The sequence below is a fragment of the Macrotis lagotis genome, chromosome X (genome assembly GCF_037893015.1).
Source record: "Macrotis lagotis isolate mMagLag1 chromosome X, bilby.v1.9.chrom.fasta, whole genome shotgun sequence".
Classification (NCBI taxonomy): Eukaryota; Metazoa; Chordata; class Mammalia; order Peramelemorphia; family Peramelidae; genus Macrotis; species Macrotis lagotis.
Window position 1 is genome coordinate 678,816,272 of NC_133666.1, and position 27,010 is coordinate 678,843,281.

At 38.5% G+C, this 27,010-nt stretch overlaps 1 protein-coding gene and 1 long non-coding RNA gene across 6 annotated transcripts in view; one reads left to right on the plus strand and one right to left on the minus strand.

Moving 5' to 3' along the window:
- Positions 1-15,266, plus strand: part of LOC141501700 (uncharacterized) — a 241,135-nt gene extending 225,869 nt beyond the window's left edge. The window contains exon 3 of the long non-coding RNA XR_012472290.1: positions 14,933-15,266. This is a non-coding gene — a long non-coding RNA (uncharacterized LOC141501700). The remainder of the gene's footprint in view (positions 1-14,932) is intronic.
- Positions 1-27,010, minus strand: part of NOS1 (nitric oxide synthase 1) — a 244,590-nt gene that overhangs the window by 211,746 nt on the left and 5,834 nt on the right. The window contains exon 2 of one of the 5 annotated variants that reach the window (XM_074205928.1): positions 3,900-3,954. The exons of the other annotated variants lie outside the window; for them this stretch is intronic. The gene's annotated coding sequence lies outside the window, so the exon portion shown is untranslated. The remainder of the gene's footprint in view (positions 1-3,899; positions 3,955-27,010) is intronic. 5 annotated transcript variants of the gene reach the window in all.

Sequence of the window (27,010 nt, forward strand, 5' to 3'; positions counted from 1 at the left end):
CATAATCTCTATTCCACATGAAAGGAAAAGTATCCTAAAATGTGCCATGACAGAAGACAGATTAATTAATTCTATGGTGCAATGATTATTTTATCAAACTTTAAAAATTCCTTTTTGATACATTTCTCATGTTTATTAGGGGACAGGGTATACCTACTCTACTGAGAATCCTTCATCTAGATTATTTCCAAAGACCTCTTCTAGCTCCAACATTATTTGTATTCTCCAAGCCCTGACATTCCATGTTCTAAGACCGTTCCAAGCACTTGAGGTCCTTCCCAGCTCTGACATTCCCTATTCTAAGACCTCTTTCAGCTCTGACATTCCCTGTTCTAAGGTTTTTCTGGACTCTGACATTTCCTGTTCTAAAGTTTCTCCCAACTCTGGCATTCCCTTTTCCTAAGACCCCTTCCAGCTCTGATATTCCCTGTTTTAAGACCCTTCCCAGTTCTGACTTTTCCTGTTCTAAGATGCTTCCTAATTCTGACATTCCCTTTTCTAAAGTCCTCAGCTTTGGAATTTTGATTTAAGATACAAAATGTCTTCCTAGCTCTGACATTCTATTGTTCTTACCTTCCCTAGGTACCTAGCTCAATGTGAGAACACCCCCTTATATCCAGGAGTAACCAGAATTGACATAAAGAAAGGCCTCCTCTTTCTAGGCTGGGTTTGCTGCTAAGGTCCCTTTCCTGATCCCCTTCCCTCTTCCCCAAGACAAACCAAAGTCAGAACATTTAATTCCTCCCTTCCCTAGGGTAGGACATCCTCTCCCTTCTTTTCTTACCTTTCCCTCCCTGGTGTTTCTCACGGATACTTTTTCATGGGTCAAAGGAACTCCATTCTCTCTGCCCGATTGCCTGACATGGGGAGCAGGGGAGATCAAAAATGTCCTTGGATATAGGCACAGCTCCTCCCTTAGGACTTTTCCTGGCCACACAGTTAAGAGCTGGGCATACCTGTGTATAGTTGAGCATGTGGGGGGTAGGGTCAGAGCTACTGTGGGAAAACTCACAGGTGGTTCACACCACACTCTTACTTGAGTTGGCTGACCCCAGGCTTCTGACTGAAACCTATTCCTCTAGCCAGTGCACCTGGCTGATACTTATTAAGCACCTACTGTGTACAAATGCCCTAAGGACTCTTCCAGCAATGAAAAAGGGGAGTCACTGAGTCAATCTATACTCCCTTTCTTTATTCTTTACTCCAGATTTAGAAAATTGAGAACAATCCATTCTCTTTGGGGTACATATGAAGAAGAAAAGGGATTCACCGAGAGAATAGATTATAGATAATAATAGAGACAGTCCAAGCCCCTCATTTTACTGAGTAGGAAACTGAGGCCTCGAGAGGACGGACCAAAGGACTTGTCCAAAGTTACGTAGCTTGGATGAGTATTATTATTATCCTCATTCTATGAATAAAGAAACTGAAAGTTTTATGACCAAGGAAGAGATGGAGAACATCATTAAAAACAAATTAGATAATTTTGATTACATTAAATTAAAAGGCCTTTGCATAAACAAAACTACTGTAACCAAGATCAAAAGAAATGTAGTAAATTGGGAAATAATTTTTACTACTATTTCTGACAAAGGACTCATTTCTAAAACATAGAGAGAACTGAGTCAAATTTATAAAAAAAAAAATCAAGCTTTTCCCTAATTGGCAAATGGTCAAAGGATATGCAAAGACAATTTGCAGATGAGGAAATCAAAGCTATCCATAGTCATACAGAAAATTACTCTAAATCATTACTGATTAGAGAAATGCAAATTAAAGCATCTCTTAGGTACCATCTCACACCTCTCAGATTTGCCAATATGACCAGAAAGGACAATATTCAATGTTGAAAGGGATGTGAGAAATCTGAGACACTAATATATCATTGGTGGAGCTTGCGAACTCATCTAACCTTTCTGGAGAGCAAACTGGAATTATTCCCAAAAAGTAATAAAAATGTGCATCCTCTTTGATCCAGCAATACCACTACTGGGTCTATACCCTGAAGAGATCATGCAAAAGGGTAAAAACATCATTTGTACAAAAATATTCATAGCAGCTCTGTTTGTGGTAGCAAAGAATTGGAAATCAAGTGAATGTCCATCCATCAATAGGGGAATGGCTGAACAAATTTTGGTATATGTACATTATGAAACACTATTGTTCCATTAGAAACTAGGAGGGGCGGGGATTCAGAGAAGCCTGGAAGGATTTGCATGAACTGATGCTAAGTGAGATGAGCAGAACCAGAAGAACAATGGACATCTTAACAGCAACATGGGGTGATGGTCAACTTTAATGGATTTGATCATTCCATCAATGCAATAATCAGGGACAATTTTAGAGCACCTGAGATGAAGAATACTATCTGTACCCAGAGAAAGAACAGTGAAGTTTAAATAAAGACTAAAATCTATTACCTTCACTTTTTTAAAAAGTGTCTTATATACTACATAATTTTGCTATTTCTAATATTTTATTTTCTCCTCAAAGATATGATTTGTCTCCCAACACATTCAATTTTGACCAATGTATAGCATGGAAACAATGTAAAGATTATCAGACTGCCTTCTGTAGGGGGATGGGGGAGGGAAGGGAGAGTGGAGGAAAAATTGTAAAATTCAAAACTTTACAGAAAATGATAGGTAGAAACTACTATTGTAAATAATTTGAAAACAAAATATTAATCTTAAAAAACTTCCGAACTGGTCTGAGGAAGCCTTACCTTAAACAAAAAAAGAAACTGAAGATGAGAGAGGTTGTAACTTGGTTGAGTTCGCATCACTAATGAGTATCAGAGGTTGGGTAATTTTCCTTAATTTTAACTTCAGCTTGTTATCTATAAAGCAAAGTTGCCTCTCAAGATCTGACGGGTCACAGGAGTTCCAGGGTCAGAATGATGATGGGCAGGCAAGAGCTCAAAGGCATGCCTATGATGGCAATTTGGGGACAGCTAAATCCCCAAAATCCTGAAGACAAAAAAAGATTTTTCTATGTTTTCTCTTGGGATCAATTAACAAGTATTAATTCTCTATAAATGTGTCAGTCACTCACTACGCTAAGAAAACAGGTGGGAGTAGCCAATCATCTTTCAAAGGACCAATCCAACTCTTTCTTCTTCCCCAATATGATTCCAGCTATTCCAGTTATTCACTAGTGAGGTCATTCCCAGATTCTGAACAGAATTTGCTTAGAGCTCTTTGCAAAGCTTTTGTCCCGGGCAAGATCACAGAATTTTGTGGGTCAATAGGATTCTAATGGACTATGGTGACACTTCCAAGGTGGATCCCTTGGACTCAGAATCACAGGTCTTCAGAGCTTAAAGGGACCTTAATGGTCATCTAAAGTCTAGTCTACACCTGAAGACTGAGCAGATCCAGAGCAGGGAGGGGCCTTAGAGATCATCATATCCAACTGCTTCATTTTATATATGAGGAAACCAAACTCAGAGGTTATATGATTTGTCCAAAGTCACCCAGATGGTTGGTCATTCAAACCCAATTCCAACATTTTCTTTCTTTTTTTTTTTTTTAAGATTTTTCAAGCCAGTGGGGTTAAGTAGCTTGCCCAAGGCCACACGACTAGGTAATTATTAAAGTGTCTGAGGCCAGATTTGAACTCAGGTACTTCTGACTCCAAGGCCAGTGTTCTATCCACTGTGCCACCTAGCCACCCCAAATTTCAACATTTTCTAATGAAGTTTTTTGGAAGAAAAGAACTTTTCTTTGAAGGTCAACTACCTTCTGAGGCAGCCTATTTTACTTCTAGATAATTTATTGTTAATTAGCAAGAACACAGAATCTTGAGGTTGAAGGTGTCCTTAGAGGCAATCTAAGGCAACTAGTATTACAATAGAGGTCTAGACCCAGGAAAGCCTTAAGTTAAATTCAGGTATTTACCAGTTGATTGATTCTGGACCAGTCACCTAGCCTCAGTCTTCCTCAGTTGCTTCATCTGTAAATGAGAATGATATTAGCATCTATCTCTTAGAGTTTGTTGTAAAGCTCAAATGAGATGACATCTTCAGAGCACTTCGCACACCTAAAAGCATAGTTTAAATGCTAACCATTATTGTCGTTTTTGCTGTCATTATTGATGTTACTATTACATACAGGGAAGCTAGGTTGTGCCATAGTGGATAGAGCATTGGTTCTGAAGTCAGGAAGATTCCTCATCCTGAATTTGAATCTATTGCCAGACACTTACTAGCCAAGTAATCTTGGGATTCACCCTCAGTTTGTCACAGTTTCTTCATCCGTAAAGTGAACTGGAGAAGGAAATGACAAACTCCTCTTAGTATTGTTGCCAAGAAAATTCCAAACGGATGCCTGAAGAATTGGAAACCATCGAAACAAGCGAAGGATAAATTATAATTCCAATCTGAACATACCCCACCAACAAGTGGCCAGTTGGTCTCTTGGTGAAAGCCTCTAATAAGGGGAAACTCTTTACACTTTCCAAGGCAGAAGCTTTTATTTACATCAATTCTAAATTTGTCTCTGCTCCCACATCCTTCCCACTCCCCAGTGGGATTTTCCATTGAGCCCTTTCTGAGAAGGGCTGAGGGCCAAGAAATAGCTTTTCCTTTTTTTCCTATGTGAAGAGACACTTCCCTTCCTTATCCCCTCCCCCTATGGAAGTCACACTCTGTATACACTTCCAATTAACCTCATGACTGGGCTATTTAAATCCTCTAATCTAGCTCCCTCTCGTCTTCACCATCCCATTCCAAGCATGGATATGCATGCAATCACACACACACACACACACACACACACACACACATGCATGCACAATATGACTTTTCTGTCTCTCTCTAGGCATATGAAGCACTACTAGCCTTGATCATGGTATACCTCCCTGGCTTTCATGAGCCTAACAGTCTAAGATCCCAGGAAATTAGAATGATTACATTCATATACTTTTCTTTCTTTCTAAATCAAATTCCCATATCTATTCATTCACTTGATCTCTGAGAAGATACTGAGTGATGAATATATTGGCATTATTCTCTCTTAGGTTATTGAGAGAAACTGAGGTCCCAGAGATAAGAAACCACCTCATCAAACTCACACAGGTAGTGAAGGAGGTAGAGCTAGAAGTGAGGCTTCCTGAAGTTTGGGTTTGTGATGAATTCTCTTTAATTAATGACAACAGCTGCCACACAGAACATTTAAGCAGAATGAAAAAATATGTTAATTGTCAAAGAACCAGTTTCTTGCTAACAATGAAACCATATAATCTATGATCCAAGATTCTGAGCTCACATGGCTATGCTATCTCCAATAAGAGCTTAGGTATATATATGTCGTTCAGTCTGGGTTTCCTCAAATTTGGGTAACACAGGCTCCGAGTCCTATATAAGCAATAGAGGTAGGAAGTGCCTATGGGTATAGGACAATCTTTCTTCCTCCCATTGAAAAGGAAAAAAAAGATAAAAATGATCATAGAGGCCCATAAACAGATATAAAAACAATATAATAGACTCAGAGGACTTAAAGGAGCTCATACCTAACAAATTTGGACCTGGCATAAAAAGGAGGTGCCTAATAATTAGAATTATCTGAAAGTGGAAAAGTTCTGCCTGAGAATATATAGTAGGTTTCCCCTCTTTGCTGGTCTTTATGCAGAGCCCAAATGACCACTTTTCTGGCATGTTATATAAAAACATATAAAAGTACTCAAAATAAACCCCCAAAGCAATTAAATTTGAATTTGCCTTTGAGACAATCAATGCATCTTTACTAATTTGGAGATCAACTTTATTAACCTGTCTGCCTCAGTTTCCTTAACTTGTAAAATGGGGATATTAATAGTACACTTCCTAGAGTTCTGGTGAAGATCAAATGAGAAAATATTTGTAAAGAACTTAGTACAGTTTCTGGCTTATAGTACTTGTTCCCTTTCCCTGATCTTCCCCTTTACTCTTTTTTTTTAGGTTTTTTTTTTTTTTTTGCAAGGCAAAAGGGGTTAACTGCCTTGCCCAAGGTCACACAGCTAGGTAATTATTAAGTGTCTGAGACTAGATTTGAACCCAGGTACTCCTGACTTTCCCCTTTCCTCTTAACTCTCTCTCTGTTTCCTCTTCTCTCTCCATCTTTTCCTCTCTCTTTCCTTCCCCACCTTATACATGTACATAAATACACACGCACACACACCTACAACATTTTCCCCAGATTCACATTGCTCTTATAATTCTATTCTGTGATTGAACCACGCCCAGGAATAAACTTTGGACCTGTTAACAAACTACCCCCTCTCCTCTCAGACCTGCACTGTCTGAATAACTCATTATAATAAGAAAGGAATAAATGAACTCTAAATTCCCTTTCAGGTCTAAATCATATAACCTATGACATGCTTGGGCTTAGTTACATTTGGGAAGGCCAAACCCATTGGTTCACTGAGTATAGGCCAGTTATCTTTACCCCATTACACAGTCTCACATTATTCCCCTAACACCAGCTACCTTATTGATTGAACCCCTAAGCCCCCACATGGATCAGTCATTTTACAAATATGTCTTGGAGTTGGGTAGGGTGGTATGTGAAGGATGTATGTGACTGACTCCAAGCCAATCCATTCCTACTTCTGGAAACTCCACCAAAAGGCCCCTGGCAGTGGAATTGGTGTCTCTAAAATGTGATTAGTATATGAATGGGGTCCTCTTGCCTTTCTCCCAACACAGTATTACAGAATTTCAGAACTAGAAGAGTAAGCACCGGCCATGTGAGGTCTAACCAATATCCTATTTAACATACATACATACATACATGCATACATATGCCACATCTATCTCCAATAAGAGCTTAGGTATCTATAGTTCACGTCTGGCTCTCTACTGCAGCATATCCCAACAAGTCATCCCATCACTTGCTGAAGACATCCCAAGACGGAGAACCTTCCTGCTCCCATGACAGTCTATTCCACTTTGGGGAAACTTTTCATTATTAGGAAATGTTTCCTGGAACCAAATTTAAATTTATCATTTTATTACTCCACTCAGTGTTTAGAGTCTGGACTTCTGACCAAACAAAATCACAGCATTTAAGAGTTAGAAGAAACATCGGTCATTTAATACAACTCATACTCCACAAATCATCTCTAGTGAGCATACCTGACAAGTGGTTATCCAGACTCTACATGAAGATCTCCAATGTGAGGGAACCTGCCTCACTCCTGAAACTGCCCATTCTAATTGAGATATATTTTTTTTAATTTTCTGACAGCAAGCCTAAACGTGGCTCTTTGCAACTATCATCCTTTACTCTTGATTCCTGTACAATTTCTTTCTACCTCTGCCTCAGTACCCAGTGACAAAGATGTATTGCCAGAGGAGTTCCTGCCCCTGGCCCCTGTGATTCCTCCCTGTGGTTCTGGCTCCATAAAGCCATCATTCATCCATTCCTTCCAGCCCAGTCTGAGGTTCCCTGGTTCTTCATTGTTGAGGCTTGTTGGAGCAGGGAAAAGTCCATTTCTCATTGTGTTAGTATTTGGAACTACCTCAAGAAAACTGCCTCAGTCTGCTAAAATGGAATGGAAAAATGAAGCATTCCTGGCCCCCAGGGATTGAGATCCCACCTGCAGAGATGATCTGCCAGGACCAAGGAAGTCTATGGGCCACACTGACCTAAAAATGGCCACTTTCTCATCTATCAGGTAGGGTGGCACTGAGTGACTGGATAACAGATCTAAAATAGGCTGAAAGAAGGTCATGATCTCTTTTGAAGAAAAACAGCATACAGTTGTTTAGCAAGATGGCTCAGGGATGCTTTGTTTAATTCCACAAATAACAGCTGGCATTTTTGTTGTGTTTTTTTTTCAGATTTTACTCCACTCATTCATTTATTCATTCATTCGTTTATTTATTGATGGCAGTGGGGTTAAGTGACTTGCCAAAGGTCACATAGCTAGGCAATTATTAAGTACCTGAGGCCAAATTTGAACTCAGGTCCTCCTGACTTCAGGGCTGGTGATCTATCCACTGTGCCACCTAGATGCCCCTACAACTGACACTTCTATAACTGATACTTCTATAACATTTTAAGGTCTTGCATGAGAGATAGTATTATGTTATTCGATAAAGAACTGGTCTTAGAGCTAGGAGAACCCAGGCTTGAATCCTTCCTCTGATACAATCATTTCATTTCTCATGCTCTAGGCCAGTGCAGTCAAACACAGAAATGAGAAATGGCTATGTAAGAATCCCTGAAGGCCACATATTGACGTAGTAAACCACATAGTAACACTATATTCTATTAAATTTTTACTTATTTTGTTAAATATTTCCCTGTTTAGTCCCTTTCTGGACTCCCTCAATCTTTCCCCAGGTGAGCATTGGAGGGACAGGAGACAAGGAAGACAAGTTCTCCCTTTACTCCAAAGTCTCTATTTGTTGAACCAAATACCAGTACTTAAATACCTCCCCAGTCTCTAATCCACTCCCACTCCCATAGCACTTAGTTAAATAAGGCTCTGGTGCTCAAGGGCACCAGGTGATGATAATTTACAGTGCTCCTACCCACAACAATCCCTAACATTTCCCAATTACATTTTAATCTGATCTCCCATATCTAAATTGCAGAGAAGGAGTTGCTGTGTATTAGAAGAAGGGTTTTCTTCACTTATGAAATCACAGAGCTTCAATCCCTTTAAAGTTTGCAAAATGCTTTTATATATGTTATCTCATTTAAGCCTCACAATGGACCTGTGAGGGAGATACTATTAATATTATGATCTCTGCTTTACAGAAGAGGGAAAGGAGATTTAGAGATTAAGTGTATAAAGTGTATAAAGCAGGATTCAAATCTGCTCTTTCTTGTGATTCTTGTTTTTTTTCCCCTATGAAACTACCTGTTGTTTCAAATAATATCTACTACCAAGGGGAACCACAGAGTATATCTAATCCAAACCCCTCATTTTGTAGATGAGAAAACTGAAATGCAGAAAGGTTATGTAACATGTTTAAGGTCAGATAGAAAGAGTCAGGATTTTAAATCATACTCAGATGGTTCAGTGGATAGCATACCAGGCTCAGAATCAGGAAGACTCATTTTCATATGAGTTCAAATCCAGCCTCAGACACTTACTGTGTGATCCTGGGCAAGTCATTTAATCTTGTTTGCTTCAGTTTCCTCATCTATAAAATGAGATGTAAAAAAGAAATGACAAACCATTCTAGTATCTCTACTAAGAAAATTCATGAAGAGTTAGGCATGCTTGAAACAACTAAACAAGAAAAAATGATATAGCAAACATCAATAATTAGATGGGGATATGTGGGCAATGTCCCTCAGAACAGAGGGTTATTTCTTTACCCACTGTTTTTCAGTGTCCTGTTGCTAAAAGATACCTCAATTTCTCAACATGGCTAGCCTACGCCTCATGGAGCAGGGATATAACCATAGGGAGCCTAGATAAAGTCATCCATAGACTTTTTCTACCCTCCTTGCCTTCTGACTTTTTCTTCAATCTCAAGTTCTTGATGCTGGTAAAAGAAATGTCAAACCACTCCAACATCCTTGCCGAGAAATCTCCATGGAAATTGTTGGAGTCCTTTGGCTCATGGGAGCAGGAAGAGTAGGACGCAACACAACTGAACAACTGAATAGCAACAATATCTTTGACCTTGTATATGGTATCTTGCCTTTGGCTACTGAATCTGCCATCAAGTTATCCAATATTAATTCCAATTTATCATATATTATATATTTTATATATTAATATAATACATAATATATAATATATATGTCATGTTATCACATAGTTATTTACATGTTGTCTTCCCCTTTAGATTGGGAGCTCCTTGGGAACAAGAATATCTGCAATGTATATCTGGAAATCACATTGTGAGACAAAGTGCATACATAAATATACATAGGCACAAAAACACACACATACACACACATATATGCACACATACCACCTAGTTTATAGGGGTTTATGGGATATTCAGGGAGACCCCATACCTCTGATATGAGGACTTGCCAAGCCCTTTTCAGAGCTGCTCGTTCACTTTTGATGTCTACCTGCTACCCAATTTTCACCTGTGGTTCCAAGAAGTTATAGAGTGTATACTAGCCATCCCCTGGAAAACCATCTTGATAGATAGGCCAAACCAGGTTGAGGGCAACCAATGGGTCTCAAAACCATCGATGAATTAGGGGCACATCTAACTCACACATATGAACAATTTCCTGAGAGGATGGGCAGGTGAGAACAATCTGTTCCAATGTCTGTGAAGCAGGTACTGCGGAACACTTAGAGTTTGTCGGAGAAGATGCCAAGGTCATCCACTACATTCAGAGCCATCAAATGTCATCTTCTCTTTTGTCTTGCCACTAGTAACTTTAGAAGAAAGAGCGAAGCTAACGACTTTGTGGAAATTCTGCCTCAAATCCAATTCACATTCAAGTCAAAACCTTACTCTTTGATGATATTGGTCCTCTTTGAAAACAAAGGACAACAACATTCCCCACATGATGAGGAGGTCCTGAGACCTGGATCCAATGTCCCCAATTCATTCATCTAGTGATTGGAAACAGCAAATATTCAAAATAGTGAGAAAAGTGTATGAATGTATTTCTTTGCTATTAGCCTCTGTTCTATTTTTGAGATTATAAGCTCCCTGAGAGCAGAGACCAGGCCTGGGTAATTCTGTTTATATAGTACCCTGTGGAAGTCATGAGTTTGTAATAAGACTTTTATGCAATAATAATCACATGCTGTAGAAATAGCAATGTCCAATTTTAGAGGGAATTCCTCTTGAAATTATTGGGAGTTCTCTGTTCTTTGGAGTGTTCTGGGTCAGGTTACTATAAAAAGGATGCTTGGAATGTTAATCTTCATTCACCAGGACTTCCTGTACCAAGTTCATCCCAATCAGGGAGCAAGAAAAAGCTCTCCTTCCTTTCCTGAGGCTCCAGGAAAGTCAGTCTGTTGCCAAGTTTAACATCTTGTTCAGTCAATCATTCTTAGTCCATGGTCCCAGAGCTGAGAAACACCTTGGCCTGAACCCTCTTCAAAACTAAGCCAGGTCTTTAGAAAGGAAGTTAGCCCTATGCAGTTTATAGAGCCCTGAAACAGAGAGCTAGGGGGAAATGGTCTGCTTTTGTCAAGAGATAAGGTAATTTGCCAGCATCAGAGAAGATAATATAGAATGTAAACTCCTTGAGGTCAGGCCTTGATTTACTTTTGTTTTGTAGTCCTAGTGTCTTGGTACACAGTAGATGCTTAATAAATGATATCGATCGATTGTTAATTGCTAAAATATAATAAAATACAATAAATTCTCTCATTTTTGTCTTTGAAACCCCAATGTCTATACCCGGTAGGTTATTAATAAAGGTTTGCTCATTCCTAAGATGTAACAGAATTTAGACACTGAGGGAATGTGCTAACTCACTTTTTTTTCTTTGGAACGGTAGTGTCTAGCATAGCATCTGGCACCCAGTAGATACATAATAAATGTTTGTTCATGGATGGATTGATCTTGTCGAGATACCACCAGTTCAGAAATAGGGCACATTGGGTAGGCTTGCCTTTTCTACTCAGTTACTGATAATTTCCAGAAAGTTCCACATAGTTTTCTGAGTTCTAATGAGGAGAGGGTATAGAGGGAAGAATATGAGATTAGGGGTGAAGGGATGTGGCATCTTCTTCTTCTTACTGGTGTGACCTCAGAAGTCATTGTCTTCAACCACCTTCTAATTTAGACATAAGAAAACTGAGGCACAGAAAGGTAAAATGGCCTGCCTGGATCTACACAGCTGGTAAATCAGGTCCTCTGGCTCCCAGTTCACTGTATTGAGTTGCCAAATGGGCAAGGCTTTGTTGGGAAGTTGAACTTTGTTTTCCCTAAGGGATGAGGTTAAACAGTGACCAGCAGGTTGTCTATGTCAATTCCTTGGAATTTCCCGGGATCAAGAACCATAGGTTGGAGAGCTAGGACAGTTTTGAGAAAAATGGCCCTCAGGCACCAAATTTCTTTTCATTGCCCAATGGTGAAGGAATCTACTGTATTCTCTGAAATTACAGTTATAGGTGGAACAGATCTTGAAAGTCAGAAGAGTCCAGATGCTTCATTTTCTGGTTGAGGAAACTGAGATCAAGAGAGCTGAGATGAGTCGTCCAAGGTCGCAGAGCTAGTAAGCAGCACAATTTTGATTCACAAGTAGGTTCCCCAATTGGAGTCTCAAATTCTCTTCTGCAGACTTGATTATAATTCTACCTTTCACTGATGGTGTGATGGAAGCTTTTCTTTTCCCTGTCTATCTCTTTCTCCTCTTCCCTTTTCCCCTTCTCTTCTATCTCCTCTGCTTCTGTTATCACCTTCTCCTCTTTCTCTATCTTGTCTTCTTTCACATCCTGCTCCCTCTTCCTCCTCCTCATTATCCATTTCCTGCTCCTCCTCTTCATCCTCCAATTTCTCCTCCTCCTTTGCCTCTTCATCTCCTCCTTTTCTCCACTTCTTTTCTTCGTCATTTCCTCTTTTTTCTCTTCTTTTCCTTCTCCAACTCTTCCTTGTTCCCCATCTTCTCCTCCTTTCTCTTATTTTCCTACATGTCTCCTTGCCCTTTTCCATCTCTACCTCCTTTTCCTTTTCTATCTCCTCCACTTCCTCTTCCTCCTTCCCTCCATCTTCTCCTCTTTTTCCATCTCCTTTACCGTCTTCTTTCCTCTCCATCACTATTACTATTTTATGTCGAGATGATTTCATTAGTGTAGAAAAGAAGCTCCCTTTTGCATAACACTCCCCTCACTATAATAAAAATGTTGTGCAAGTCATGCCATAATTCTCTTGATGACATGATTTTCTTCAGTTATGAAGGACAAAGACAACAATAGATCAACACTTATTCTCTAGAATAAATCTTAGAAATAAATGAGTCAAGAAAACGTCTTAGAAAGCTGCCTGGAAGATTCTAAGATTAAGTGACTTGTCTAAGGTCACCCAGTCTCTTTGTGTCAGAGGCAAGATTTGAACCAAGATCTTCCTAATTGCAGAGCAGGTGTAGGCCTACCTGTTCTCCATTTTGGAGAGCCTTTGTATTTATTTATTTGCATACACATAGTGTTCTTCTAATAGAACATAAGAAACTTGAGGGTGGACTGCTTTCTTTTTTTTTGACTTTGTAACCTTCGCATGAGATATTGAATTATCTTGAATTTTAGGTGAATGACTAAGCAAATGCTTGAAGCCCTCCCACACCACTCATCTACAAGACTAGATTTAGAACTGAAAAGGACCTTGGAAGCCATTGAGTTCAACATCTTCATTTTGCAGATGAGGGAAATTGTGGCACCAAGAAGCCTGGGTAGGGACCAACAGCTAGCTAAGTGATTGAGGTAGGATTCTACTTTAAACCTTCTTAAGTCTAGGGCTCTATCTGCTACATCAGCTTAGTGCTTCTCCATTTTTCTAGATATGGATCTCTTATACCCCACGCAGATAAAGGACTTCATCATTGCACTCCTGGATTATGGCAATAGCTATGGGTTCTCTCCTCACTTCAATCTACCCTCTACAAGTTTAATAATGTCACTTCCTCCTCTCAATATACTCCAGTGGCTCCCTATTGCCTCCAGGATTAAGCATAAATGTTCTCTTTGGCATTTAAAGACCTTTATAACCTCCCCTCCCTTCACTCATACCCACATTTCTAGTCTTCTTACACCTTGCTCTTTGATCCAGGGGCACGGGTCTCCTGGCTATTCCATGAACAAGACACTCCATCCTTTAGTTTTTGGTGTGCTTGCTGGCTGTCCCCATTGTCTGGATGACTCCTATGCTCTGCCTATAGACCTCCCTGGATTCTTTTAATCTCACGCTCTACTGGAAACTTTCCTCAACCCCTCTTAATTCCAATGCTTTCCCTGTTAATTATTTCCTGTTTATTCTCTGTATTTGTTTGCATGTTGTCTCTCCCACTAAGCTCCTTAAGGACAGAGACTATCTTTTGCCTCTTTGTATTCAGTTCTTAGTACAGTGACATCAATAGTAGGCACTTAATAAATGTTTATTGATTGTTCTTCTAGGATTTGGAGTTTAGGATTATCCTAAAATATTGAAGAATCACAAATTTATTCTCTGATGGGGGAGGAAGATTCAGGTACATGGGCACAATGAATGGCCTCATAGTTTCTTAACATTGCAACTTCCTTTCCATCAAGGATTAGATGTCTTTATTCATCTGCACTGGGGCTTTAATGGTAGAATTCTCATCTGCCAATTGGGAGGCCCAAGTTCTATTCTCAGCCAATGCAGTCTAGGTTTTGAGGGGCAGCTAGGTGGTACAGTGAGTAGAACACGGGCCTTGGGGTCAGGAGAATCGAGTTAGAATCCGGTCTCAGATACTGGACTTTTACTACCTCTGTGATCTTGGGCAAGTCACTTAATCCTGATTGCCTCACATCCGGGGTCATCTCCAGTTGTCCCAATTCATATTTGACTGAGGAGAAAGACTGGTGACTTGGCACAGATCCCCCTCACTCCAATCCAATTCATGTGCTTGGCATGGTATCACCTCCCTGATGTCATGGTCTTCCTTGAGAATGAAGGACAAACATCTCAGATGTCTTTAAGTGCCTCAAGAAGAGACCCAGAGACAGGTCTGGAGAAACCCTAAGGTAGAGAAGGAGACCTAAGAAGCCCCTAACCTCCTCACTTCTCCATATTTCAAAATGATAGGGAAAAAAACCCGTTCCTTTCTCCTCCCCCCACTAGATTCTTTGAGGAGACAGATCGATGGAGCCAGATGTTTCTGAGGCTGCCTTCTCCAACCCGCTGGCTTCTCCTATTATTAGAGAAACTCAGGAGGCTAGGACTGCTTCTAATTGGCACCAATTACAGCTTGGCAAAATGCCATCATTAACTCCTTCTGTCTCTTCCTCATCACGAGAAAAATAGCTCACTTAAATTTACTTCCCGCAGGGCCAATCCTGGAAGTCCTAAGGAGTGGAATTCAGTAAGCACTTGGTAACCTAACAACGGAGTACATTGGGGAGAAGTTGATGGAGCCCATTGGCCCAGGTGAGTATACCGGTGAATATAGCCTGTCTCTATGGCCTAGTAAGCAACAAACACTTATTAAACATGAATTGTCTGCCAAACCTGTGATGGGCTCTGGGGGATAGGAAGTCAAAAATGAAAGCAATCCTTGCCCTACCAAGGGCTTGCATTCTACCAAGAGAGAGGAGAGAGATTTGCACACAGTCAACTAAATATATAAATATACATAATTTTATATATAATAAATTTTAAAATTTTACCTGCATATACCATTATATAAAATATCCACAAAGTCTTTAAGATATAAAACTATACTAAGACTTTTGGATACCTATATTATTAAATGTGTTATACATAGTATAAATATGTATGTGTGTGTGTATATATATTTATGGACATACACATGTAATACAGGGTTATCCTAAAATTAAAAACTGCACTATGCCTATTATTATAAGGAAAATTTAGAGTACCCTAAAGTTTAAAGTTGTTTTAAGATTTTGGAATTCCCTATTTTTTAGAATAAATACAAAATGATTTGAGGGTTGTGAACAATGTGAGGAATTTGAAAATAATTCTTTCTTAAAATGCTTAATTTTTTCCTCCTAATTGTATGCAAAAATGTTTGTAATATTAATTTTTTAAATTTTGAGTTCAAAATTCTTTCCTTCCTCTCCCCTCCCTGAGAGAGTAAATATATGATACATGCACATACAATCATATAAAACATAAGAAATAACTGTTGGGGGCAGCTAGGTGGCACAGTAGATGGAATACCAGCCTTGGAGTCAGGAGGACCTGAGTTCAAACACTTACTAATTACCTAGCTGTGTGACCTTGGGCAAGTCACTTAACCCCATTGCCTTGCCAAAAAGAAAAAAAGAAAAGGAAGGAGGTGAAATTTGAGCTGATCTTGATGGGATCAAGAAGCTCCAACCTTGGAGGTTCTAGTTGGTGCAAAAGCTTGTAAGAGAGAAATTACATGTTAGGTACAGGCATGCGAGTGAGGCAATGTCACATTGGCCTGAGAGGGAAGGTTAGAACCAAATTGTAGAAGGTATTAGAGGTTAAAGTTTATATTTTATCCTTCAGGCAATAGGGAGCCAAGATAGCTTCTTGAGGTAGAATGACATGTCAGAACTACCTTTAAAGTAGATCAATTTGGCAGTTGTGTAAAAGATAGATTTTATTTTATTTTTGTTTTTTAGCATTTATATAGAGATTTAATGTTTACAGAAAACTTTACAAATTTTATCTCATTGGATTCTCACAATAACCCTATGAGGTAAGGTGCTCTTATACGCACCAAGGCAAATACATATTAAGTGACTTGCTCAAGGTCACATAGCTAGTAAGTATCTAAGACCAGATTTGAGCTCAGGTAGAAGCTAGCTTTTAGAGGAGGGAAGTTAGATACAGGGAGATTAATTAGGAGCCCAGGCTAGAGGTGATGAAAGCTGAATTAGAGGTGATTACATTGTGAATGGACAGATGGGAATGGATGAGATTGATGAAGAGGAAAAATCAATACCATTTGTCATCTCACTGGATTTGAAGGTGGGGGTAATAGAGTTGAGAATGATTTCTAAATCCTGAAACTGAACAATTGAGAGGATGGTGGCGGTAATAGCAGAAATAGGAGAAGGTGGTGGATTCAGGAATAAAGAAAATAAAGGTTATCTTGGCCAAGTTGGGACTTCTATATGTATTGCAGGAAAGTAGAGATGTGTGATGAAAGATCAGGAGGAAAGAGTAAAGTAAATGAGGGGTGATTAGTATCTGCCCCAAAACTACATAGGAGCTGGTGAAATGCCCTAGAGCTGCGAGTTCTTAAATTGGACTGCTTTCAGAGGGTCTGGGAACTTGGATAAGTGCAATGAGTGCATAATGGAATCTTTATTTTCATTAACTAAAATTTAGCAATTACTTTGATTATGAATATAGATAACAAATCATTATTCTTTTTTTTTTTTGTTTTGTTTTTTGCAAGGCAAATGGGGTTAAGTGGCTTGCCCAAGACCACACAGCTAGGTCATTATTAAATGTCTGAGACTGTATTTGAACCCAGGTACTCCTGACTCCAGGGCCGGTGCTTTATCCACTATGCCACCTAGTCGCCCCCCCAAACCATTATTCTTAAAAGGGCTCTGTGGAAATTGCCAGTCTTCCAAAAGGTCTTTGACACAAAAAGGACCTCCTGATATTGAAGGATCTAGGATAGAATGTGATCTAGTCCTGTGACCAGGGGCAAGTGACTGAACTTCCTGAGACTCGGTTTCCTTTTTTTGTAAAATGGGTTATTGTAAGAATCAAATGAGAGACTAGAAAAGTGTCCTCAAACTCAGGAAGGGTTGGGTTCAAATCTTACTTTCAATACATTTTGACTTATGATACAACCTTTCATGCTCTAGGAAACTAAGATTATAAATTGTCAAAAAGATGCCATTTTAGTGGGCACACATAGGGAACCCATATCACAAGTGATATTATTGTACAAAAATATAAATAAATCTTAGAAAAAGAGCTCAGGATTATTGAGTGGAAACAACTTGGAACTTGGAGTCTGGAAACTCAGTTCATCTCTAGACTTTGTTGACCACTAACCATGTGATATTGGTCAAGTCATGTCCTCATTTTTGTTAAATGAGTGAGTTGGACTGGGTGATCTTTAAGTCATATCTAGCCTGGACATTTTGGGATTTGTAATAGAAATAGCTCTAGAATTGGTGACAAGTGAACTGTGGACTAACCTTCATTTGCTGCATAATCTTAGATCAATCCCTTTCATCTCTAAGCCTCAGTTTACTTGATTAAATATTGACTGGACTAGATGGTATGTGACAGTCCTTCTAACTCTGATATCTTTTTTTTTAGGTTTTTTTTTTGCAAGGCAATGGGGTTAAGTGGCTTGCCCAAGGCCACACAGCTAGGTCATTATTAAGTGTCTGAGATTGGATTTGAACTCAGGTCCTCCTGACTCCAGGGTAGGTGCTCTATCCACTGTGTCACCTAGCCACCCCCTAACTCTGATATCTTATATATCTTATATATAGAAAGGAGATTTAACATAATAGATTCAGAGCTGGACATGGGCCCAGGAAGTCTTGGGTTCATATTATACCTCTGGCACTTGCTAGCTGTGTGATCATGGATCAGGAATTTTCCCTGTCAAAACTCAAGCTCCTTATCTATAAAATGGCAAAAAGACTAATACTATGTCTCTCATAGGATTGTTGGAAGATTCAAAGGAGATGTAAGACCACAAAGTGTAAAACTATATAAATGCCATTACTACAACTATTAGATTGATTAACAGAACTGCACCAAAAAAGAGAATAACTAATTGAGAACATAAATGCATGGAAGTGGAAGATGATCAAGAAGAAAAGAAGCAAAAAGCCATAATGTTAAAAGAAACTATGATCTCCATACAAGCAAAACATATTAATTTCAAAGCAAAACATAAGTACAATTCAAGGACTAAAGGTCTTCCAAAAGAACACAGTAAGTCAAAAAAATCTCAAGACCACAATGCAAGAAATAATGAAGGAAAACAGTCCAGAACATAATCATAGAAAGCAAAGCATCAATTTAAACAGTCCTCAGACTCCATTATTTTTTTTTATACTGCAAACTCTGACACATAGTAGTTAAACTGGACAATTCTAATGATAAACAAAATCTTCAAGGTTCCATAAGGATCTTAAAATATAAAGAAAAAGGCATTTGAATAATACAAGACTATTCATTCTGCACCTATTAGAAATTGTAGGAGGGAATGAAATAGTGTCAAGGTTTAATCCAAGGTGACCTACTCCACAAACCTGAGCCTATGAAAAAAGTGGATAATAAAAAAAAGAGGTGTTCAAAGTATCCCTGGAAAGACAACATGGATTGGTCAAATTGTTTGATTTGAAAATGGCCCAGAGAACAGAAAAACAAGGAAGGTAGAGGTTAATTTCCTCATTGAGAATCTTCTGCTTCAATGAAATCAAAGGTCTGTTCCTTCTCTAAACTCCAAATAAATCTTACTCTAAGGGACCACATTTGTTTTTTTTTCCTTCTGACCAAGTCAGTCTCCTGCTTTTCTCTTCATTCATAGCTCAGTTACTAGCCACTAAGGGAACCTTTCTTGCTATATGTCTGCTTGCAGGGCTCTTCCTCTCTACAAATATCTTTAAATTAATTCATATATGTGTTCTGGGAGTCACATTTGAGGATGCACATTGATTATCTGGAGGATTTCCAAAGAAGGCAACCAGGATGGTGAAGAGTCTTGAGTCTGAGTCCTTTGAGGATTGGCTGAAAGAGCTGGGCATATTTAGAAGGGAGAAGAGAAGATTCCGGGTGAGGACACATGAGAATTTTCTTCAAGCATCCTCATAACTGTCTAAGAACCTGAGGATCAGATCCATTCTGCTTGATTAGAGAAGTCAGAATTGGAAGCAATAGTTGGAAATTGCAGAGAGGCAAAATTAGGTTTGACTTAAGGAAAATCTTTCTAATAACCAGAACCATATATTAGTGGGCTAGCTGCCTCCAGTAGGCTCCTCTTCACTGGAGGTCCTTAAGCAAAGGCTCCTCAGTCAAAATAGTACAGAGGAAATGATGGGTTGGAGTGGGTGGTCCCTGTGTCTCCTTCAAGCTCTCAGATTCGGTTGCTTTTTCCTGGTTTGGATGATTCCAGTTTAGTAGCTGAGACAACTACTTCCCTTCCCTGGTCCAGTCCCCCCCCACCTTCCCCATGCCTGCCTTGCCAGCAGATGAACACTCAGTAGGGAGGCTGGAGGGGCCAGACTGCAGCCCTGTAGGGAGGCGGGGGAGGCAAGGGGAAGAGGAGGAAGGGAGACATGTTAATGCTTGTCTGAGTCGCCCCAGAAAGCTCCAGCCTCTATCTCTACACAGTCAGAAAAGGAACAGTATGGCTCATTCAGCATCCCCCAAGCTAAGGTGAATATATGTCTGGAATTCAGCATTCCAGTTTCTCATCCATTCTTATGTTCACCCTCTTCTCCTGTTCCCTCCCCTCAAAAAAACCACTGACTATTTTCCTTCCTTTTCTTAATGGATCCCCCTGGCAATACACCCTAATTTTTGCAATGATGCTGAACCATAATCTATGCTATAGTGACTAGTCACAGAATTTTGGCATTGGAATCAATCAATAAAAATGTATGAAGCATCTGTGTGCCAGACACTGTGCTAGACTCAGAGACAAAAATAAAAATTCCTGCCTCAAAGAATTTATGTTCAATCAAGGATAATGATATATACATAGATTAATATATGTATATACATACAACACAATACATATCTACACAGAGACATGTATGTATATGTGTTTATGTATCAACTAATTCCTCCTTGCAGTTCTATTAGATTATTTTATTTTTGGAGGTAATCAGGGTTCAGTGACTTGCCCAGGGTCACATAGCTAGTAAATGTCCGAGGTTGGATTTGAACTCGGGTCCTCCTGACTCCAAGGTTTGTGCTCCAACCATTTCACCATTACAGTGGATAGAGCACTGGCCTTGGAGTCAGGAAGACAGGAGTTTGAATCTAGTCTCAGAAACTTGTCACTTACTAGCTATGTAACCTTGGGCAAAATCACTCAACCCTGACTCCCTCATATACAGGGCCATCTCCAATTGTTCTGATTTATGACTGGTCACTGGGCCCAGATGGTTCTGGAGGAGAAAGTGAGGTTGGTGATTTAGCACATCATCCCCTCATTCAAGTCCAGTTCATGTGTTTGTCATGGCATCACCTCTCCTGATGTCATGACCTTCTTCAAGAATGAAGGACAAACATCATCAACCTATGCCTGAAAAGGGATCCTTTCTACAATGAATCAAGATAACAACCAGGTTTGTTTTGACAACCTTCAGTGGGGAAACCCACCACCTCTTGAGGCAGCCTGGTCTTCTTTGGTACTTTTGGTATGTTTTCAATAGAGAATTTTCCCTCTGATTTTAAGAGTTATGCTAAAGGATTAGTCATTGAGGAAATTTAAAGGAACTAATTTGGCTTTTTGGGTAACTCAAAGAAACAAAGATGCTAAAATGGGAAATTGGGAATGTTGCCATGAATTGTTTTTGAATAGAAGCCAACTCAAAATAATGGAACCTCATGCAAAATGAAGTTTAATTATTGTCACTAGTCATAATAAATCAAAATCGATTGGGTTGAATATATTGTAATGGTAGGAAATGATCTGTCCTTGTATGTACAAAGAGAACAATCAATATTTACACCAATCTCCTAGGTGTGTTAGGAGAAACACATAGTTGTAAAATGTTTGACATGGTGCTTGGCTTGTGTAAAAAATGAACGCTGTAATATTCAGACCTTTAACCAAACTGCTATTCCATTTACAAGGAATTTTTTTCTAATTAGTATGGAATTTTACTAAAATCAGACAACTTTCAAGACTAGAAAAAAGTCTGACACATGGCAGTAATTGTATAAACCATGATGATTAGCATGAAAATGCTATAGGAAATAAGATAAATGACTTTCTATGAATGGATAAGTATGAAAGGTATTTAATTAGATTAATTTTCACCTGATTGGTAATGTTAAGTAAAAGAAACCTAAGAGAAGTTGCTATAGCAAATGTCTTCCTCTTTTAAATCTGAATACTGTTATATTATAGATATATAATATTATTAGAATATATTTTTAAAATTCTAGGTAATAATAATAATAATAACAGAAATAATAAATAAATAAAAGACTTAGTGTTGGGAGGGAAAAAAAACCTTCCCAGGAGATCTTTATGAGGTTTTGGAGATGAGTCCACTTAAAGGGTGTTGTTACAGCACTAAGTTGAAAAATTAGTTCCACTTTCACCCAATTGGAGAACTGAAACTTTTGAATAGGAAGCTGGTGTTATATGGGATCATTTGTAAACTCGTGTAACTTTATCTTTTGATGTTATTTAAACCAACTATTCACTGTGTATTAGCTTGTGGTGAAGAAGTGGAAACAATAAATACAAAGCTAAATAGGTCTCTTGCAGCTGGGTGACAGAGGAAGGTAAGCCAGTCATTCTCAGAACTTCTGTCACCAGGAATACTTTTTTTTTTTTTAGTTCATAAGAGGTGGGGATCATAGCACATAAGGGATAAAATATTTTATTAAGAGTAGGTTACTCCAGGGGTGGCTAGGTGGCGCAGTGGATAGAGCACTGGCCCTGGAGTCAGGAGTACTTGAGTTCACATGTGACCTCAGACACTTAATAATGACCTAGCTGTGTGGCCTTGGACAAGCCACTTAACCCCATTTGTCTTGCAAAAATCCTAAAAAAAAAGAGTCGGTTACTCCAAACCCTACCCCAGTGGCATCTTGCATGTCAGACACTTGTCCAGTTGAATAGCTTTTAATCAGCTTGCCTTGCAAGTCATAGCCACTGGTGGTCATCCGCTAACTTGTACCCCTCTTGAGCACATACAGAAAAAAAGTCAGTCCTTGAAACTATGCCTGGGTATGACTTTCTTGCCCACATGGACTCTGCAAGAGGAATTTCATCTCATTCTCATCCCATTATATTCTAGAAATAATCTGATGATCTCCCTTTGGTTTTATCTGGAGACCAAGGAAAGAGCGGATGATAGTTGCAAATAGATAAAATCTTTGAATAGTTGAAAAGCTCTAGATGAACAATGGAGGTTAAAATATGAGAAAATAGTGAATATCTACTATAAGCTGTATTGAGTAAAATTGGGCTATTTGAGCAAGAGTCTCTTGAGATTTTTAACTTGCTGTTCTGTTAAGTCTTGAATTCAGTTATAAGCTTTATATCCTTCATAAGATTGCTGGTTCATCATTCAAGGGGAGCACCACAAGCCCATGCAGTTTGAGGACTGTCAAAGATGAATATATGTCCCTGGGAAAGAGAATGACCTTATGAAGGTGAAGGTAGGAGTCTCTTAACCTAGCCCCATCTTGATAAATAAGACATTTTCCCACCTGGCTAATTCTGAACATGGCTTTGACATCCTTTCTTCTTATTGCATACCTATGACTTATATATATGAAACTAAGCAGAACCAATGTCATTATAACCCTACTTTTCTCAAGTGGCAAAATCCATTGATGAGGGAACGTGTAAGATGTATCCTATTGATGATTTTTGCTAGTGAAGGATCACTTTGAATCATAGTTTGAATCAGGTAATGGAGATTATGGATTATTTAGTTTATAAGAAATCACCCTACAGCATTCTTTCATCATGAGAACACGATTAGTGGTAGATGTTACAGTGAAAAATGTGAGACAATTTTCAAAACTGGATTAAGAATTTTATATGTAAAAATGACTTGAAACATCTATCTAATAATATTTAGAGAGACAAAGACTCACCTCATGAGGCAACAATTAATATTCTCGGGGCAGCTAGGTGGCGCAGTGGCTAGAGCACCGGCCCTGGAGTCAGGAGTACCTGAGTTCAAATCCGACCTCAGACACTTCATAATGACCTAGCTGTGTGGCCTTGGGGAAGTCACTTAACCCCATTGCCTTGCAAAAAACCTAAGAAAAAACAATATTCTCTGAAGTTTTAGGTGATTTGTATATTTTTAATATATGAATTCTTCTTGTACTTCTCTTTTATACTGCATTTGTCTCAAAAAAGTAGATCTAGAAAGAAGTCCTTTCAAAGTTAACCTGAGGATGTAGCTTTAGAAATATGAAATTAAATACCTTGAACGATTTTCATCTATATCAAGGATATGTGATCCTAAATAATTGAATCTTCTTAAAGCGATGGCTATTAGACATCATGGGACTGTAATTAATATTATTCTGAGTCGGATTCCAGGTATGACCATCAAGGAATCCAATAGGTCAACTTATGGGTTGACATCGATGAATCGTGGGTGGGGTTCTTATGGGGAAAGTTGGAAAAATGGCATGGAATGAGGTAGACTTCTACTTGATTCATGCAGCATGATATTTTCTCTAAAATGGAAAATATCCAACTTGTTAAGCCTGGCTGAATATTATTAGCTGTCTATATGATCCTAACCTGGAAATGACATGAAATTAGGGAAGCATTTTTCTTTAATGTTCCCATTTCTCTATCAAATTTCTATAATCACTGCAGGTTAGCAGTATAAATACATTACTAAATCTTTATTTCATAGATGAATGATGGAGATACGATTTGAATTGGACTAAAATTTTAATGCTTCCTAAAATAAATGTGAGGATAATTGGGTTTTGATGGAAGGGTTTATGAGATCAAACTTTTGTTCTACTAATTATTAAGTCTAAAATAACAATATCATCAGTTTTGATTCTAAAACATTGTCAAATGATAGAATATCTTGTATTAAATAAATGAGAAAAGCCCATTTTATTTGATTTTATTAATACCATCCAAAGGTTGAGGATATCTTGAAAGGCAAACATGTTTTATTATGAATAACTTATTTAATAACTGTCTTGATAATGACTATTCAATGTATTTATATATCCAGAACCTTTTCTGACAATTGCAATTATTTTGGAAACTTTTAAATGAATTCAGTTATATATCAGGGCTTGGAAAAAAAGGTATTCTGTTAATAATTTCCTAGGGGCAGCTAGGTGGCGCAGTGAATAGAGCACCAGCCCTGGAGTTAGGAGGACCTAAGTTCAAATCCAGCATCAGACACTTAATAATTACCTAGCTGTGTGGCCTTGGGCACACCACTTAACCCCATTTGCCTTGCAAAAAAAAAACCTAAAAAAAATAATTTCCTAGCAAAATATCAACTTCATAGGGGAGGGATGAGCAACTACAAGAAAGTATTTAGAAAAGAAAATCCCTAGAATGATACTTTTAATTAGTTTTTATAAATAGTTGTAACAAGATTAGATAATTCTATATGACAAATGTAAAATTTGGGCTCAGAATTTTTAAAATTTTCAGTTCTTATTTGAAATTGCCAGCCTAAAAATGCAAATCCTTTGTCTAATCATGTTCATATTAGTGCTATTAAGGTTTGAGCTAGATCTCATTACTTGATTTGGCTATTGTCATAGCAAACCAGAATCCTATTAAAAGTCTATTTTGTCAGGGATTTTTAAAAGAGAAGATCTGCGCAAGTGACCGAGACTGAAGAAGCAAATCCATTAGGAGTTGTTCTAAAATCCTACTCATTCTAGTATTCCTAAGAGGAGGGATCTCCAGAAGACCACAGGAGTGCATCAGATGATGTTTCTGAGTCCAGTAAGAGATGGAGTGAGTAAGCATCACCAACCCCCTCCAGAAATGATTCTAATCTACCTATTCCTGAGCCTACAGTGACTGGAACCTCAAATCCTCCTTTTTTCATTCTTCTACTTTGATCTTTGCTCCACCAGTGACAACAATGATGATTCCTTTGTTCATGGAATTCAACCTATTCCTCACTTTCCTCCCCTCCTTATGCCATGGTTGTCTAGATCTGCTTGTGTTATCTGCAAAAATATTGCCTCTCATGACCATATTGGGGCAGCTACTTGTCAAAACTGCTTGAATTATTTTATAAACTCAAAATATTTCCAGAATCTGTATATAGGGCAAAAATTCTTACATATATGCACTTGAACAAATGCTCTGTGTTTTCATATCTTATAGGGCATATTTTGCTAGGAGGTACTTGCCCCTTCTGGTTCTTCGTCAGGGAATCATCTCAGACATTTATGAGATATTTAGTATATTATGAGTTAAGATTTAATCAAATGGGATATAAAGTTACTATAAGTTGTATCTATTTCTCTCTTCTCTAGTGTCACTTTTGTATCTCAATAAGGGAGATTTCCTCCTTCTTGTTTTGTATTGCCCATGAAAGGAATGCCCTTCATGTGCTTAGATTGTAACAATCCAAAGAAAGATGGGGATCAAAGTGAGGGATTCATTTGGACCCTACTCTATTCCAATTAGTATTAATCAGTTTGATATTCTTCATAAATCAAATAAAGATAGAGTCCTTAGAGCAGGCTTCAAAATTTAATGGAATATTCACTACTTACTTACCAAGTGATCAGGTTTACTCGTGCAACTATGAGAATACTGATAAAGAGAGATCCATCCTGTTTTACCCAAATTTCATGGGATGTCTTCATGCTTTGGAAAATACCTACTTTATTTTCACATCCCCCCAGATCATTCTCTCTTATCCAACATGAAGAGGTGACCATCTTATAATCACTTACTCAGGGGAGATGCCCCCCAACTTCACCCAATCTGTGGGGTCCTTACTCATACGGGTCCTTAAGAACAAGGTCTGTCAACCTATAAGATTCACCACTTTGCCATGTTTCTTTTGCATATTTAGATAGTATACAACAAGATATTGAAATAAAGAGCCATCTAAGATAATTGGCAAAATTTTATATCTACTTCATAGGAGAGAACTAAGGAACCTTAATAAGGTGCTATTGGCTCAAGTTCTGCCTTAATCTCTTTTTTTTTTTTGCAGGTTGTACAATTTTAATCCCCACACCTTCTTCTCTCCTCTGAAACTGTCCCCATTCTGATAAATCCCTCATCACATCATCCCTGGAGTATTGTAATAGCTGCTGGCGGGGGGGGGGGTCTGCCTACCTCGGTTCAGTCCCCTCACCAGTCCATTCTCTATTCAGTCACTAAAATGATTTTCCTAAAATGGAACTACCCCCATCACTAAACCCCATTGGCTGCCTATTACCTCTTGGATCAGTTTTAAAACTCTCTTTGTACCTCTGATAAATGATCTTTTCCAGAACCAGATCTGTGTTCCCATTCCTATCTCCAAAACCTGTGCCTGCTTTGTTTGTTTATATATTGTGCTGACCAGCCCCTTCCAATTCTAGCTCCCTTCTATTTGCTACTTTCCTCTATTAGAATGTTTGCTGCTTGAGGGAACTTTTTTGCTTTCTTTTATTTTTATGCCCAGCATAAAATTAATTGATGCCTAGCATATAGTAATTAGATCATTGATTACCTGATTGGTGAAGTGATTGATCAGGTCAGGTTGGTGGGACTGCAAG